The 16,416-nt window shown below is 42.4% G+C and overlaps 1 pseudogene; it reads left to right on the top strand.

The window, feature by feature from the left end:
- Positions 1–2,743: 2,743 nt before the first annotated feature.
- LOC119004271 (actin-related protein 2/3 complex subunit 2-like) lies at positions 2,744–3,628 on the top strand (annotated as a pseudogene).
- The last annotated feature ends 12,788 nt before the right edge of the window (positions 3,629–16,416 follow it).

Below are 16,416 nucleotides of genomic sequence, written 5' to 3'. Positions count from 1 at the left end.
ATATAAGTCTCTCAATACATTTCAGAAGTCTGCAGTCTTAGAGTATGTTCTCTGCTTACAATATTAAATTGGTGACCAATAACAATAAGATAGGTAGAAAAATCCTCAAATATCTGGGGATTAAATAAGGTAATTATAGATCAATTATGGGTCAAAAAAGAAGACATCACAAGAGAAATTAAAAAATATTTAAAGTAGCCCTGATGGGTCTGGCTCAGTTGGTTGGGCATTGTCCTGCAAATCAAAAGGTCACCAGCTGGAATCCTGATCAGGGCACACACTCAGGTTGCAAGTTCCTCTGGTCAGGCATGTTCAAGAGGCAACCGGTGGTTGTTTCTCTTTTTTTCTTTCTCCCTCCCTTCCCTTCTCTCCAAAAATAAATAAATCAAAGANCACATGCTCAGCCAAGCCCTCAGGTTGGAGAACCTCAACGTAGACTTTTTAGCACTCTTGTCACCCATGCAGCTCCCTCATCTTCGTTACCTTATCCTGAAATCTCTAGCCAATTTAGCATCCCTGGATTTCTGCCTGTTCAGTTCAGGAAGAATGCTCTACTGTGTCTACAAGTCAATGCCATTGGCTTGCCCTTTGGCCCCTGAAAGTGTCCCCAGGAAGAAAGCCAGGTTCAATGTGGTGTTCACCCCAAAATGTTTCCTTTCTCTCAAGCCTCACAGTCTGGTACTGCTTATTGTCCAAAGCCTGAAAAGAGCTGCCTCATATCTTGTGTCTAGTTTTACAGTTGTTTGTGGTGGTGATGTTGGGAATCTGGTACCAGCTACTCTAGCAGGGATATAATCAAAATCTCCTCTTTCTTCAGTTAGAGAATTTTATTTGGATGCACAGCTGTCTAGGGAAGAGGCCAATGGAATGTGAGCAGAAGCAAAGGAGTGTACTTCTATTTCTCTTTGTTTTCTTTTCCTGCTGGTTGGAATGCTACAGCTGTGCTCATTAGTTGTCCACAGAGATCTACTCTCCATAACCAGCACAGTTAAAGCAGGGATGTATTCATAAAGAAAATGGAGTGAGAATGGAGAAGGAAAAATTATATGAAGAAATAATGGCCAATTTTTTCAAAGTTTTGTAGAAACATCAACCTAGAAATCTATGACATCAATGAACCCCAAGGAGGAGGACAGAGAAGAAAATCACACCCAGGCTCATCATAGTGTAACTGCTGATATCCAAATATAAAGAGAGAAAGCCCAACAAAAGAAACAATATATACAGGAGAGCAATGAAATGAATGATCGCTGATGCCTCATGAAAAGTGAGGAAGGACAGCAGATAATGGAACAACATCTTTAAATGGCTGGAAAAAAAGTTCATAAATCATAATTTTATATCTGTGAATATGGCCTCAGAAATGAGGATAAATTAAAGTCATTTAAAAATAAGTGATAGCTGAGAGAATTTATTGCCTGCAAAACTTCAGTATAAAAATGTGAAACTAGGCCCTGGCTGGTGTAGCTCAGTGGATTGAGTGTGGGCCTGCGAACCAGACGATCACAGTTCGATTCCCAGTCAGGGCATATGCCTGGGTTGCGGGCCAGTTCCCAGCAGGGGCCAGTTCCCAGCAGGGGAGGCACAAGAAACAACCATACATTGATGTTTCTCTTCCTCTCTCCTTCCCTTCCCCTCTAAAGATAAATAAATAAAATATAAAAAAAAATGTGAAACTAGCCCTGGCTGGTGTAGCTCAGTGGATTGAGCATGGGCCTGCAAACCACATGATTGCGGTTCGATTCCCAGTCAGGGCACATGCCTGGGTTGCAAGCCAGTTCTTAGCAGGGGATTCACAAGAGGCAACCATACATTGATATTTCTCTCCTTCTCTCCTTTCCTTCCTCTCTAAAGATAAATAAATAAAATCTAAAAAAATGTGAAACTAGATAGGAACCCATATAGAGGACAGTGTACCCAACAACTGAGCACTCTATTCAAGTGCACACAGAATATTCAGCGGGATCGAGCATATGCTGGTGCCCAATATAAGTCTCTCAATACATTTCAGAAGTCTGCAGTCTTAGAGTATGTTCTCTGCTTACAATATTAAATTGGTGACCAATAACAATAAGATAGGTAGAAAAATCCTCAAATATCTGGGGATTAAATAAGGTAATTATAGATCAATTATGGGTCAAAAAAGAAGACATCACAAGAGAAATTAAAAAATATTTAAAGTAGCCCTGATGGGTCTGGCTCAGTTGGTTGGGCATTGTCCTGCAAATCAAAAGGTCACCAGCTGGAATCCTGATCAGGGCACACACTCAGGTTGCAAGTTCCTCTGGTCAGGCATGTTCAAGAGGCAACCGGTGGTTGTTTCTCTTTTTTTCTTTCTCCCTCCCTTCCCTTCTCTCCAAAAATAAATAAATCAAAGATAAAAAAATTAATGTTAAATGATAATGAAAATATGGAACATCAAAATTTGTGAGGTGTACCTAAGCAGTGCTTAGAGGGACATTTATAGGTTTAAATGCTTACATTAGAAAAGCAACAAGGGTTTAATATCAATGATTTAAGTTTCCAGCTTCAGAAACAAGAAAGATGTGAGTAAATTATACTCAGAGTCAGTAGAGGAAAGAAATAATAAAGATAGGGTAAAAGAGACTATATAGTCCCACCGCAAAGAAAACAAGCAGAGGTGGGTGAGTCAGCAAGCAGTGGGGGCGGCTGCATTGGTGGAGGGGGCAGTGCGGCAGGCAGGGTCAGGCTTGGAGGGCAGCCTTCACCAGGATCCTGACGGATGAATAACTGCATCCTTCAGGAGACACTTGCACTCAAGTTGGAGAACGCAGCTGCCAGAAGCAAACCAGGAGAGTAGAAGTAGTATTTGTATATGTTGATTGGGTCCTCTACCATATTTCAAATTCCAATGGAGACAAAGCAAGTGATGGTCAGTATTTCTTTGAAATTTTACAAGGAACTTCAGGCACATGGTGTTGCTGAATTGCTAAAGAGAGTGTATGGGAGTTTCTTGATAGATCCAGAATCAGTACACAATGTCTCTTTGTTCTATACCACCTTGAGTATCTATCTGTCCGCATCCAAGGATTCTATTGTGCATCAGGCCAGCATGTTGAAATGAAATTGTTTTGCATCTGTCTTTGAGAAATACTTCCAGTTCCAAGAAGAAGGCAAGGAAGGAGAGTGCAGGGCAGTTATTCATTATAGGGATGATGAGACCCTGTGTGTTGAGTCAAAAAAGGACAGGAACAGTAGTCTTCAGCACAGTGTTTAAGGATGACAGTGGTGCGATCATTGGGAAGGCAGTAGTTCAAAGAAGGATGCAGAGCCAGCCCCACAACCCCACAGGTCCTCTTGGGCCACAGGGAACATCCTCTGGAGCTGAAAGACACTGATGCTGCTGTGGGTCACAACACTGCTATATTACTTAACGCTGCTCCCTCACCTCACCAACTCCAGTGCTCCCAATAACATCATCCACCTGATCCACATGTTCCAGGACTACCTGCATTACCACATCAAGTGCTCTAAGGCCTATATTCATACGCATATGCGGGCAAAAACACCCCACTTCTTCAAGATGCTGAACAGTGCACACCCAGATGCCAAGAAGAAAGAAATGAAAACAATCACAGGGAAGATGTTTTCACCACACTAACTCTTGGGAACAGGAACAGGAAGTGACTAGCAACTGAAGGCTGGAACACCTGCTACTGAATAATCATAGCTTTTTATGTGCCACCCCTTCAGGTTCTCAAAGAAGTTTCCATTTTGGTCCATTTTGCACACGTTTAGAAAATAGTCTTCATAAATGAGCTGTGCTTGCAAGGATTTTATCTAATGAGCAAAATGAACTAACAAGCAAAATATAGACAGACACACAGAGAGTGGGCTGACAGCTTGGCAGGGGGCAGGGCAGTGGTTAGGGGGTGGAGGGATTGAGCAAAAAAGGGGAAAAACCATGGACATGAACAGTGTGGTTATTGAAATGGGTGGTGTGGGAAAAGAGTATAAGGGAGATAAATGGTACTGGAAAATACAATTAAATAAATAAATGAATGAATAAAAAATCCACTTGATCAACTTATTTCCTTTTCTTTATCTTACCTCCCTCACTTCCCTCTTCCCTTCCACCCTCCTTCCAAGTGGCTTTGCTCTGCAATACATTACTGGCAAAGAGTTGCAGGACAATGCAATCTTAACTTGTTTTTTTGCTAAGTATTTGAGTTCAAAACTGCTGTATGTAAAATATGATTGGAGTCATCAATAAAGAAAATCTTTTTATCTAAGAAAAAAGAAAGAAAGAAAGAAAGGAAGGAAGGAAGGAAGGAAGGAAGGAAGGAAGGAAGAAAAAGAAAAGAAATGAGACAGAACTGAAACTTGGTTCTGTGCAAATATTAGTGAAATTGATAAACCTTTTATGAGATTGGTCAAGAAAGAGAAGGAAAGAGAGAGAGGGAACACAAATTACCAATATCCGAAACAAAAAGTGGATGTTAATAGGGATTCTCAGACCTTGAACAAATTTTAAAAAGCTACTATAAATAATTTCATGCCAATAAATTTATTTTTATTTTATCTTTGTTTTATTATATTTTATTGATTATGTTATTACAGTTGTCCTGATTTTTCCTCCTTTGCCCCTCTTCACCCAGCACACCCCACTCCCTCAGGCAATGCCCTCGCCATTGTTCAAGTCCATGGGTCACATGTATAAGTTCTTTGGCTACTCCATCTCCTATACTGTGTTTTACATCCCCATGGCTATTCTGTAACTACCTACTGTACTTCTTAATCCTCTCACCTCTTCACCTATTCTTCCACACACCCCTCTCATCTGACAACCATTGAAATGCTCTCCATATCTATGATTCTGTTTCTGTTCTTCTTGTTTGCTTAGTTTTTTAGATTCAATTGTTGATAGATATATATTTATTACCATGTTATTGTTCATAGTTTTGATCTTCTTTTTCTTAAAAAAGCCCCTTTATCATTTCATTTGATAATGGTTTGGTTTTGATGAACTCCTTTAGTTTGTTTTGTTTTGTTTTGTCTGAGAAGCTCTTTATCTACCCTTTGATCTAAATGATAACTTTGCTGGGTAGAGCAATCTTGGCTATAAGTCCCTACTTTTCATGACTTTGAATATTTCTTGCCAAACCCTTCTAGCCTGCAGTTTCTTTTGAGAAATCAGCTAACAGTACTATGGGAACTCCCCTGTAGGTAACTAATTTCTTTTCTCTTGCTGCTTTTAAGATTCTCTCTTTATCTTTAAACTTTGGCATTTTAATTATGGTGTGTCTTGGAGTGGGCCTCTTTGCATCCATATTATTTGGGACTCTCTCTGCTTCCTGGACTTGTCTATTTCCTTCACCAAATTTGGGGATTTTCCTTTCATTATTTTTTTCAGATAGATTTCTAATTTCTTGCTCTTTTTTTCTCTCTTTCTGGCACCCTGTGATGCAAATGTTGGACCTCTTGAAGTTATACCAAAGCTGCTTATACTATCCTCAGATTTTTGGATTCTTTTTTCTTCTCGTTGTTCTGATTGGTTGTTTTTTGCTTCCTTATGTTTCAAATCATTAATTGGATTTTCAGTTTTATCCACCCTACTGTTGTTTCCCTGTAAATTGTTCTTTATTTCAATTAGTGAATACTTCATTTCTCACTGGGTCTTTTTTTGTTCCTGAGGTCTTAACTAAGTTCCTTGAGCATTCTTATAGCTGGTGTTTTGAACTCTGCATCTGATAGATTGCCTATCTCCATTTCAGTTAGCTCTTTTACTGAAGTTTTGATCTGTTCTTTTGTCTGGGCCATGTTTCTTTGTTTCTTCATTCTGACAGTCTCCCTTTGTCTGTTTCTTCATGTTTGGTAGAGCTGCTTTGACTACCTGTCTTGTTAGTGTGCCCTAATGTAATAGGTGGTCTGTAGGGTCCAGTGGCACAGCCTCCCTTATCGCCCAATCTGGACACTGGAGCTATGCCCTTTGTGAGGGCTCCCTCCTCTTGTAGTTGAGCCTTGACTGCTGCTGGCAGGTCAGTGGGAGGGATTTATCTACCCTTCGACCTGCTGTTGGCAGGTCAGATACTCAGCTACAAGGAATGGCTGTGACCACTGACCCACCCATTGCCCTCAGTGGAGTATCACCAGTGTAGGGGCAGGGGTGGTGCTCGGCGTGATCTATATTTGACCACTGGGTGTGCAGACTCTGGGATTTTCCAGGTGGTTCAGGGCAAGGCCAGCCCCTACATGTGTTTTGCCTGGGGCCACCCTGCCTGAGCTATAAAGCAATCTGAGATGGCTGATACTTGGGATGGGCTTGGAGATTCCCAGGTGAAGCCAAGCTGTGAATCTAGGCTGGCTGATGCTGGTGCCTGGCCTGGGGCTCATGGAGGCCAGCTTTTGCTTATCTGAGAGAATTTAGGAAGTTGTGAAGCATGCACTAAGACCAGTTATTCATAAGGAAAAACATCTTGGGTTGGCTATTAACTTGGGTGGGGTGGAGTCTCCGGGGATCTCTAGGGTGAAAAAACAGTGTTAGCCAGGTTGAGGGAGTCTCAATTATGGTACCAGCTTGCCAGTTCTATTGGGGAAGGTTCAGAAAAAGGACAATGGCCTGTGCTCACCTTGATGCCAGCCACTTTAGTTCCTCCCTGTATGTCACTGGTGACTTTCAAGCTGCTACTCTGGTGCTACAGCTCAGAGGAAGTGAGTCTGGGTAGGTGAGTCTGTGTGTAGGCTTTTTAAGAGGAACTGCTTGGGACTCCAGCAGATTCTTCTATTGATTCAATCGCCACTGGTTTTTGCAGCCAGAAGTTGTGAGGACTTATATTCCTGGCACTGGCACCCTGGGCTGTGAGGTCTTGTATGGGTCTGGGACTCCTTGCTGCCCAGATATCCATCCTGAATTTTTATCCACCACATGTGCATGTTGCATGTCTTTACCCCTCCTACCGGTTTGGATGGATGTGGCTTATTTAACTCTATAGCTGTCAGACTTTAATTCCACTCAATCTGATGGTTCTGAGTGATGGTTGTTCTATATTTTAGTTGTAATTTTGATGTGGTTGTGGGAGGAGGTGAGCCATTTCTGCCTATGTCACCATCTTAACTGGAAGTCCACACTACTAAATTTAACAATTTAAATGAAATGACTCTTCTAGTCAAGATGGAGGCATAAGTAAACATACTTCTCCTCACACAATTGCAACAAAAATTACAACTAGACTACAAAACAAATATCACCAGATTCTCCAGAAAATGGATTTGTATGGAAGTCCAACAACAAACAATTTTAAAAAGCCACAATCATCTAGATAGACTATGCTTCTAAGAAACGGAGTCAAAGCAGATCTACCTAATACACAGAAACAAACACAGGGAGGCTGCCAAATTGAGGAGACAAAAAAGAAAACCCAAATGAAAGAATAGAACAAAACTCCAGAAAAAGAATTAAACAAAGTGGAGATAAGCAACCTATCCAATGCAGAGTTCAAAATACTGATGATCAGGAAGCTCAAAGAAGTCATTGGATACAGCAACAGCATAAAAAATACTGAGGCAGACATGAGGTTGCATTAAGTGAAATAAAGAAAAATCTACATGGAACCAACAGTGGAATGGATGAAACTGAGAATCAAATCAACAATTTAGAACATAAGGGAGAAAAAAGCATTCAATCAGAATTGCAAGAAGAAAAAGGAATTCAAAAAATGAGGATAGAATAAGGAGCCTTTGGGACATCTCCAAATGTACCAATATATGAAGCATAGGGGTGCCAGAAGAAGAGGAAGAGCAAGAAACTGAAAACTTATTTGAGAAAAATAATGAAAGAAAACTTCCCTAATTTGGTGAAAGAAACAGACATGTAAGTCCAGGAAGCACAGAGAGTCCCAAACAAGTTGGACTCAAAGAGGACCACATCTAGACACATCATAAATAATTAACCTAAGGTTAAAGATAAAGAGTGAATCTTAAAAGCATCAACAGAAAAGAAGATACTTACCAACAAAGGAGTTCCCATGAGACTATTAGCTGATTTCTCAAAAGAAACTTTGCAGACAAGAAGGGACTGGCAAGAAGTATTTAAAGTGATGAAAAGCAAGGACCTACAACCTAGATTACCCTATCCAGGAAAGCTATCATGTAGAATTTAAAGGCAGATAAAGTACTTCCCAGACAAGTTAAAGCTAAAAGACTTCATCACCACCAAGCCAGTGTTACATGAAATGTTAAAGGGACTTATTTAAGAAAAAGAAAATCAAAACTGTGAATATTAAAATGGCAACAAATTTACAACTATCAACAACTGAATCTAAAAAACAAATGAAGCAGCCCTGGCTGGTGTAGCTCAGTGGATTGAGCGCGGGCCTGCGAACTAGAGGATCGAGGTTCAATTCCCAGTCAGGGCACATGCCTGGGTTGCAGGCTGGTTCCTTGCAGGCCAACTACCAGCAGGGGACGCATGAAAGGCAACCATACATTGATGTTTCTCTCCCTCTCTCCTTCCCCTCTAAATATAAATAAATAAATAAAGTCTAAAAAAAATAAAAAATAAAAATAAAAAAATAAAATAAAAAACAAATGAAGCAAACAAACAGAACAGGAACAGAATCATGGATGTGGAGATCATTTGGAGGGTTATTAGCTGAGAGGGGGAAGGGGAAGGATGGGGGAAAAGGTGCAGGGATTAAGATGTACAAATTGAGCCCTGGCTAGTGTAGCTCAGTGGATTGAGTGCAGGCCTGCGAACCAAACGTGGTTCGATTCCCAGTCAGGGCACATGCCTGGGTTGCAGGCCAGTTCCCAGCAGGGGACTCATGAGAAGCAACCATACATTGATATTTCTCTCCCTCTCTCCTTCCCTTCCCCTCTATAGATAAGTAAATAGGGAAATGTTTAGAACAGTATAGGAAATGGGGTAGCCATGTAAGTTTCATGCTTGACCCATGGACATGAACTGTGGAGTGAGGGTTTGCTGGAAAGGATGGGGGTACCAGCCAGAGCCAGGCAAAGAGGGAATATTGAGACAACTGTAATAGCACAATCAATAAAGCATATTTAAAAAATAAAGCATATTTAAAAAATAAGTAAATGAAATGAACAGATTCCTTGAAAAACACAACTCATCTAAACTGACTCAAAAAAATAGAAAATCTAAATATTCTCATACTCATTAAATAAGTTGAATTTCTAATAATAAATTTTTAGAAATTTCCCACAAAGGAAACTTCAGGCCCAGATGGTCTCATCAGTAAATTTCATCAAACATTTTAGGAAAAATAGATGGAGTGGCAAAAACATATTGTAGAAGAGCACATGGATAGGAAATACTTTTGCAGCTATATTTGGAAATTACAAGCTGCCACAGTGACATTGAAATAGGCAAAGATTTCTTACACAGGACACAGAAAGCACAGACTATTTAAAAAAATTAGACTTACCAGAATTTAAAAAATCTACTCATCAATAAACCCTGTTAAGAAAATGAAAGTCAACACCTGGACTGGAGGAAATATGTGTAATACACATATATGACAAAGAAACTGTATCCAAAAGAGATAAAGGACTCTTGTAAATCAATAATAAAAAGACAACCCAATAAAAAAAATAGGCAAAAAGACTTGAAGAGAAAGTTTAGAAAACAAGATTTTCTGGTCAATAAACACTGGAGAAGATGGTCAACATTTTTAGTCATCAGGAAAAGGCGAATTAAAACTGCAATAAGATACTGCTTCATACTCACTAGGACAGCTAAAATTAAAAAGACTGCCCTGTTTGGGTGTGGCTCAGTTGGTTGGAGCATAGTCCCATAGACCAAAAGGCTGAAGGTTCAATCCCCAGTAGGGTCACATATGGGAAGGCAACTGATTGACATTTCTCTCTTTTCTCTCTCTCTCTCTCTTTCTCTCCCCTCCTCCCCCTCTCCCTCTCTCTAAAGGCATGAAAAAATGTCCTTGGGTGAGAATTTTAAAAGTGTCTATTTAAAAAAATTAAAAACACTAAAAACTCTAAGTGCTGTTTAGGGTGTGCAGTGATTGGATTTTCATATATTATTGCCGGTGGCCATTTAAAATAATACCACCATTTGAACATTGTTTTTCACTTTCTTATATAAAGATAAACATATACTTATCTTATGACCCAGGGTAGTAGGCAGAACAATATCCCCACCAAAGATGTCTTCATCCTAATCCTTGGAACCTGTGACTATATTACATTATGTGGCAAAAGGGACTATGCAGATATGATTCAATTAAGAATTTTTCAATTGAGAAATTTTCCCAGATTATTCAGGTGAGCCCAATGTAATCACAAAGGTCCTTAAAAGTGGAAGGGGGAGGCAGAAGAACCCAAAGAGTTGCAGCGTGAGAAGGACTGATCCACTGTGGTAGGGCTTTGAAGATGGAGGGAGGCGGCCATGAGCTGCGACATGTGGGCAGCTTCTAGAAGCTGAAAAAAGTGTAGATATGAATTCACCCTTGCTATGAGCCAAACAGTTCCTACGATGAAGCCCTTACCTGCAATGTGATGGTATCTGGAGAAGGGGGTGGTTAGGCAGGTAGTTAGGGTTAGATGAGGCTGTGAGAGTGGGTCCTCATGATGGGATCAGTGCGTCTGGAAAAAGAGACACGAGAGCTCTCCCCAACCTGCCGCAAGATGGGAAGAAAATCCCTCACCAGAACCTTACTGTGCTGACACCCGTATCTCAGACTTCTGGTCTCCAAAACCACGAGAAAATACATCGAAGCCCCCAGCCTATGGTGTTTTGTCAGGGCAGCCGGTGCTCATGAAGGCACCCCCAGAGCCGCTGGGCTGGAAGGCTGTTCTCAACACACATTCATTTGAGCCCTATGAAACTTGTGTCAGACTTTTGACTTATAGACCCATCAAATTACATTACATTTGCCATGTTTTAAGCCACTAAGCCCTTACTAATTTGTTACAGCAGCAAGAGAAAACTAATACACCCCGCAATTCCTATTCTAGATATTTACCCAAGAGAAAGGAAAACAAAAAATCTACAAGAATTGTTGTATGTGAATGTTCGTAGCAGCTTTATTCACAGTGGTAAAAAACTAGAAATAACTCAAATTTATTTTTTAATATATATATTTTATTGATTATACCATTACAGTTGTTCTATTCCCCCCCTTCATTCCCCTCCACCCGCACACCCCTCCCCCACCATTCTCCCCCCCCTTAGTTTATAACCACGTGTCTCAACTTCTTTAGATTCTGTATTTCCCCCACTATTTTCGCCCTCCCCCCTATCTATTTTCTACCTACCATCTATGCTATTTTCTGTGCCTTCTCCCCTCTTCTCTTCCTCCCACCCCCCTGTTTCTAACCCTCCATGTGTTCTTCATTTCTATGGTTCCACTCCTGATCTAGCTGTCCTCTTGGTTTGCTTTTGTTTTAGGTGTGGTTGTTAATAACTGTGAATTTGCTGTCCTTTCACTGTTACAGTGAAATAACTCAAATTTCCGTCAATAGGGGAATGAATAAATTGTGATGTGTTTGTATAATAAGAACCATTAAACAATTATGAAGGAATGAACTACTGATGTATGCAGCAACATGCATGAATCTCAAAGACATTATGTGGAGTGACATAAACGAGACACAAATGAATACATAATGCATGAGTCCATTCATATGGTGTTCGAGAAGCACAAACTAATTTCTGATGATAGAAATTAAAATAATCATTGCCCATGGGAGTTGGACGCAGGGAATTTTCTGGGATGATGCACAGTCTACATTTTAATTAGTGTGTTGGTTGGATAGGAGTAAAAATCCATCTAAACCTTTTGTGTTATATGCCTGAGATCTTTGCATTTCACTGTACATAAGTTTTCCTCAATTAAACAAAGGGAAGAACAAATATTGGGGGGCATCTCACACTCTCTGGCATACCTTTCATGTATCCTATATTTTTTCACATAACATAAAACAGTTCTTTGTGTAATGATATTTGCTGCTGTAATTGGTGCATCTAAAAACCCCACTGTCTTAACACAAAGATGTTTCTCACTCACCCAAAACCAAAAATGGATGCTCATGATCTTAGGCAGTTCTCCAAGCAGTGATTTAAGAATCCATCTTGGCCTCCACCATCTCCGTGGCATGCCTCCAAAGTCATTGCATTTGTCTGCGTTGAGCCAGCAGCAGGGTTAAAGCTAGAGACTGCATGTGGAGGGTTTCAGTGGGCCAAGCCTGGTAGGGGCGTTACTTCTGCTCTGCTCTGTTGGCTTGAATTTGATCACATAGCCAGGCCTAACTGTAAGGGGGTGGGGGGCTGGTAACTGTAGTCTAGCCAGGAGCTGTAGAAGACGAGGAAGAGGATTTGATAGTAGGTTAGCAGTCTGTATCACACCATATTATTAAAATCTCTCATTAGCTAACATGTGATAAATATTTACTATTCACGAGCAACTGTTCTAAGAGCTTTACAATCTTCAACAACTCTTTAAGGTACCTGCTAGTTTAATCCCTGTTTTACAAGTAAGGAACAGAAGTATAGAGAAATTAAGTTGTCCAAGTCACACAGCTCCTAAGAGGTGGAGCTTGGATTTGAACTCGGGCAGCCTGAGGTCAGAACAGGTGGCCATAATCATGACTTTATGATGCATCCATTTAAAGATTGCATAAAAATTTTAGATGAGCCAAATATTACTTAACGATCTTTATACTGTTAGAGATTTAGATTATGTAGTAATTGGGGCTTTGCAAATAATGCATTATTTAACATCTTCAAGGCCCTCTCCCTACATTATGGATCGATTCCTTAGAATTCATTCTTTTTTATTTTTTGAAGTTTGCTAAATTAGGCAGACAAGACTCAGCTTCCTCTCCGAATTATGTACTGCATACAAATGACCTCATTATTGACAAGACATTCATCATAGGATGTTAAATGTTTTGGTTCAGCTCTCTCAGTTTGAAAATCATGCTCTACAGAATATTAATCTGCTTTGGTTGATATTTGGCCTTGAAGACATTTGAGTAGACAATTTCCCCCTTTATACAACAGAGTTATGAATTTTTCATTGGAAAAGATCTCGCTGCCTCGCTGCTCCAATCCTTTAGCTGATGGAGAAAGATAGTTCTAAAAATGTCAGGGCAAAAATAGAACTTTTGGACATCCAATCACATTTTTTACTTACTAGAGGAGTTTGCTTTCAAAAAGAGTCGCTGAGAAATGCTGCAGTGAGTGAAAATGTAGCTTGTGAGCGTTTAGCACCATTTAGTCCAGATGCAGAAAGGGAGCGAACTTTGAATGAACTAGACCTCAGCTTTGGAAGTGGTTGGGCTGTCACGAAATACTAGCTAACATGCACTCCGTCCCAGTGGGCCTCGAAGACCTTGCTCAGCACTTCACATCCTTCCCCCAGGTAACCCTCGCCGCAAGGCCATGGTGTGTGTGTGTTGACATCCGTGTCGGACAAACGAGGCAACTGAAGTGCGTGGAGGTGAAATGCTGGTGCATTACTTTGAAAGGCTGAAAAGCACCGCCACCAAAACCACTCGCGGGGCCTCACTAACACCCTTTATATTTCTTTGGATTCTTGGCGAGTTGGGTGGGGGTGGAGTGAGGATTCCACTCAGGGAGATGATCCCCAAATCCTAAAATCCTCTCAGTTTCTCCCGTAAGAGAGAAAAAAAGGGGGGGAAGAATAGAAGAGAAAGTTAGCTAGGATGGTAAGAAATCTGACTTTTCTTAAACTGAGTGGGAAGGACGGGCTGCTAATACTGATTCGATGGTGACCTTTCAAGGAAGGTTGACCCAGCAGGAAGCCTATTGCTGAGTTTGCGTTCTCTGTCCCTCCTCATTCCGTTTCAAAGCCCTCCCACCAGGTGTCTGGTGATCCCTCCCTCCTTTCTTTTTTCCTTCATCTTTTTCCTCAGCCTCTTCCTCGCTTCTTTCAGGCCCAGCCTCCCTGCCTACCTCAGTCCTTCCCTGGCAGTCAGGCCACGACCCTGTGGAATCTTCTTGACCTTTTCAGAGGTAGTGACTGGCTTCCATCATGCTCCATGTGTTTAAATGTGAAATCTCTTCCCAGATGCCAACACTTATCTCAAAGCCCCTTTTCCTCGGAACACAGGTATGTCACAGGGGTTGTCTAGCCCCCTGATGACTGTCCTATAGTCTGAGGTACAACAGGAGGCTGAGCTGTCACTCACAGGGGCTTATGGGAGAGGCAGGTTCCAGGGACAAGGAGCGATGGGTTCTTTCTGGTGCCTCAGTGTGGAGCTGAGGACAGCCAGGCACTGGCTGACGGCTTGGGGATAACCTCCTACATTCCAGGCTCTGTGGTGTCTGGTGGCCCCACCTGAATTATGGCAGCCGCCTCTGGGGTAGGACACCCCAGCCCGTTGGGACATTAGGTCTTGGGTTGGCCCTGGCTGGGACACTGGGAGGCCCACAGGCTGACTTCCTGGGGAAACTCACAATCTCCTTAGAAAGGAAAGACATACACATGCAGGCTTGCTCACACACACCATAGGCACACACACAAAGCATAAATGATGCAAAGACACCCAAGCACAGTGAAGAGCCGGCTGACTCAAATGCCGCAGTGACCTGATTCTGTTACAGTGGTGCGATGCTGAGCCTGCTGGGCCTTACAACGTGGGAGGTTTCACCAGACGCAGCTCACAATGGGCAGTTCTGGTTGCATGGCCACCTGGACCCCATGGAAGGCTGTTTTGTTGCACTGGCTGATGCATAGTTCTCTGCTGGAGGTGGTGTGCCCTTTCTGGAGAACCCCAGGGGCCTCATTGTGAGTCTCCCATGGGAGCTTGCCACTAATCCCACAAGGCAACTTTCCCATCACTGAAACCTTTAGCACCGTAGTGTCTGCTGGGTTACGTGGCTCAGGGGGCAGAGCTGCTTGCATCTCAGGTGACACAGGGTTGTTTGGAGACATTGGGGTGGGGGAGCCTGAATGGGGGCTACCCCTTCCTTTTCGGGTGAGGCTCTGCAAACTAAGTATGTTGTTAGAAGGAGAGAAACAGAGAGGGAAATGAAGCTGTTCTTTGCTAGATTGTTTTGTTGGATCCTTTTATACACACACATGCACACATATACACACACATGCACACATGCACGCACATATCCCCCACACATACACATACCAATGCACACACATGCACACACATACACACACATACACATACACGTGCACATACACACATACATATACAGAGTTTCTTTAGGGCATAATTAGAATCCCAGCCCCTCTACCTGCCTAGCTATGTGATCCTGGACAAGCCACCTCACTTCTCTGAGCCTTGGTATCCCCCTCTAAAAACTGGGGTAATGTTGGAGCCCACAGGCGGGGGCCTGTGAGCATTAAGAGAGGGAAAGCCCACAAGCCCCTGGCACGCTGAAGCACAAAGTCAGCTGTTCTTAATGGCTGGCTATCATTCTCCTTCCCCGTGGCCCTCTGACAAAAGATTCCCCGTGCCAGCCCCAGCGCTCAGTAAATCTGTGCTAATACTGCGTTAGTGGGTGTTGATGAGTTCATGTAACATGTGGTTAGCATGTGTGCATTTTAATAGGCTCTTTTACAGTGATCCTAATGATGTGTGGATTGTCCGGGGACTCTGGGAGTTGTTCTCCCAAGTTGTAAACTCACTGCCGCTCTGTTGCACCTTCTTTCTCGTCGGAGTCTCTAGCCTCTCTGCTCTGCAGCCCAGCATCTGCCCGCAGCCGCCTCCTCACAGGCATTCAAAGCCCAGGACTGCAGGGTGTGTGTGGTTTGTGCACCATGCGTATGAGTGTTCCATGTGCATCGTTCATGTGTTGTATGTTCGTGTGTGTCCTATATAGTTAAATCCCCAGAAACAGGAAAACACCACGGATGGACCCTGCATGGGTGCTACTTCCTAACTCACCTCCGAGGGCTCTGTGTGCCCCCAAACTCGACTGTGGGCAGCACCTGTGCCCTGATCTTCGCATCTTTGTATGTCATCTAGGACCTAGGCTAAATGGGTGCTCAATACACTAGTACTTCTCCGGGCTGGGATGGTTTTTTCTGGGTAGTGCTACAGTGCCCTCTAGTGGATTTTCCCTGAACTTCTTCATGCTTGGAGTTAACGCTGTTTTTGCAACCTAAAGCTCAGAAGTTTGCCCAAGCTTGCCCTCTGGTGCTGTAGGTATTCCTCCGCCTTGTAGAGAGCACAGGTCAGTAGGAGCTGAGGCTGTGTGGGGACAAGGCTGAGGTCAGGCTGGGGAAGGGGCTGGTTTTAGGAGATCAGATCTGAGCCTTCATGGCCCTGGAGACAGGGTAGCAGGGGACAGTTAGACCTCGCATTTTCTTTGCATCGTTCTCTTCTTTTCTGTTCAGATAGAAGTGGCTCTATACATGGCTTGACTCCCTTAATCAGGTGTAAGGGCACCTAAAACAAGATGACACATAAAGGTCAAAATTCTCAGACCAAGCC

Source organism: Sturnira hondurensis, unplaced genomic scaffold (assembly GCF_014824575.4).
Source record: "Sturnira hondurensis isolate 20B ecotype Veracruz unplaced genomic scaffold, ASM1482457v3 Scaffold0019216, whole genome shotgun sequence".
NCBI lineage: Eukaryota > Metazoa > Chordata > Mammalia > Chiroptera > Phyllostomidae > Sturnira > Sturnira hondurensis.
The sequence above is the reverse complement of the archived record's forward strand: the minus strand, read 5'-3'. Positions and strand labels throughout refer to the sequence as shown.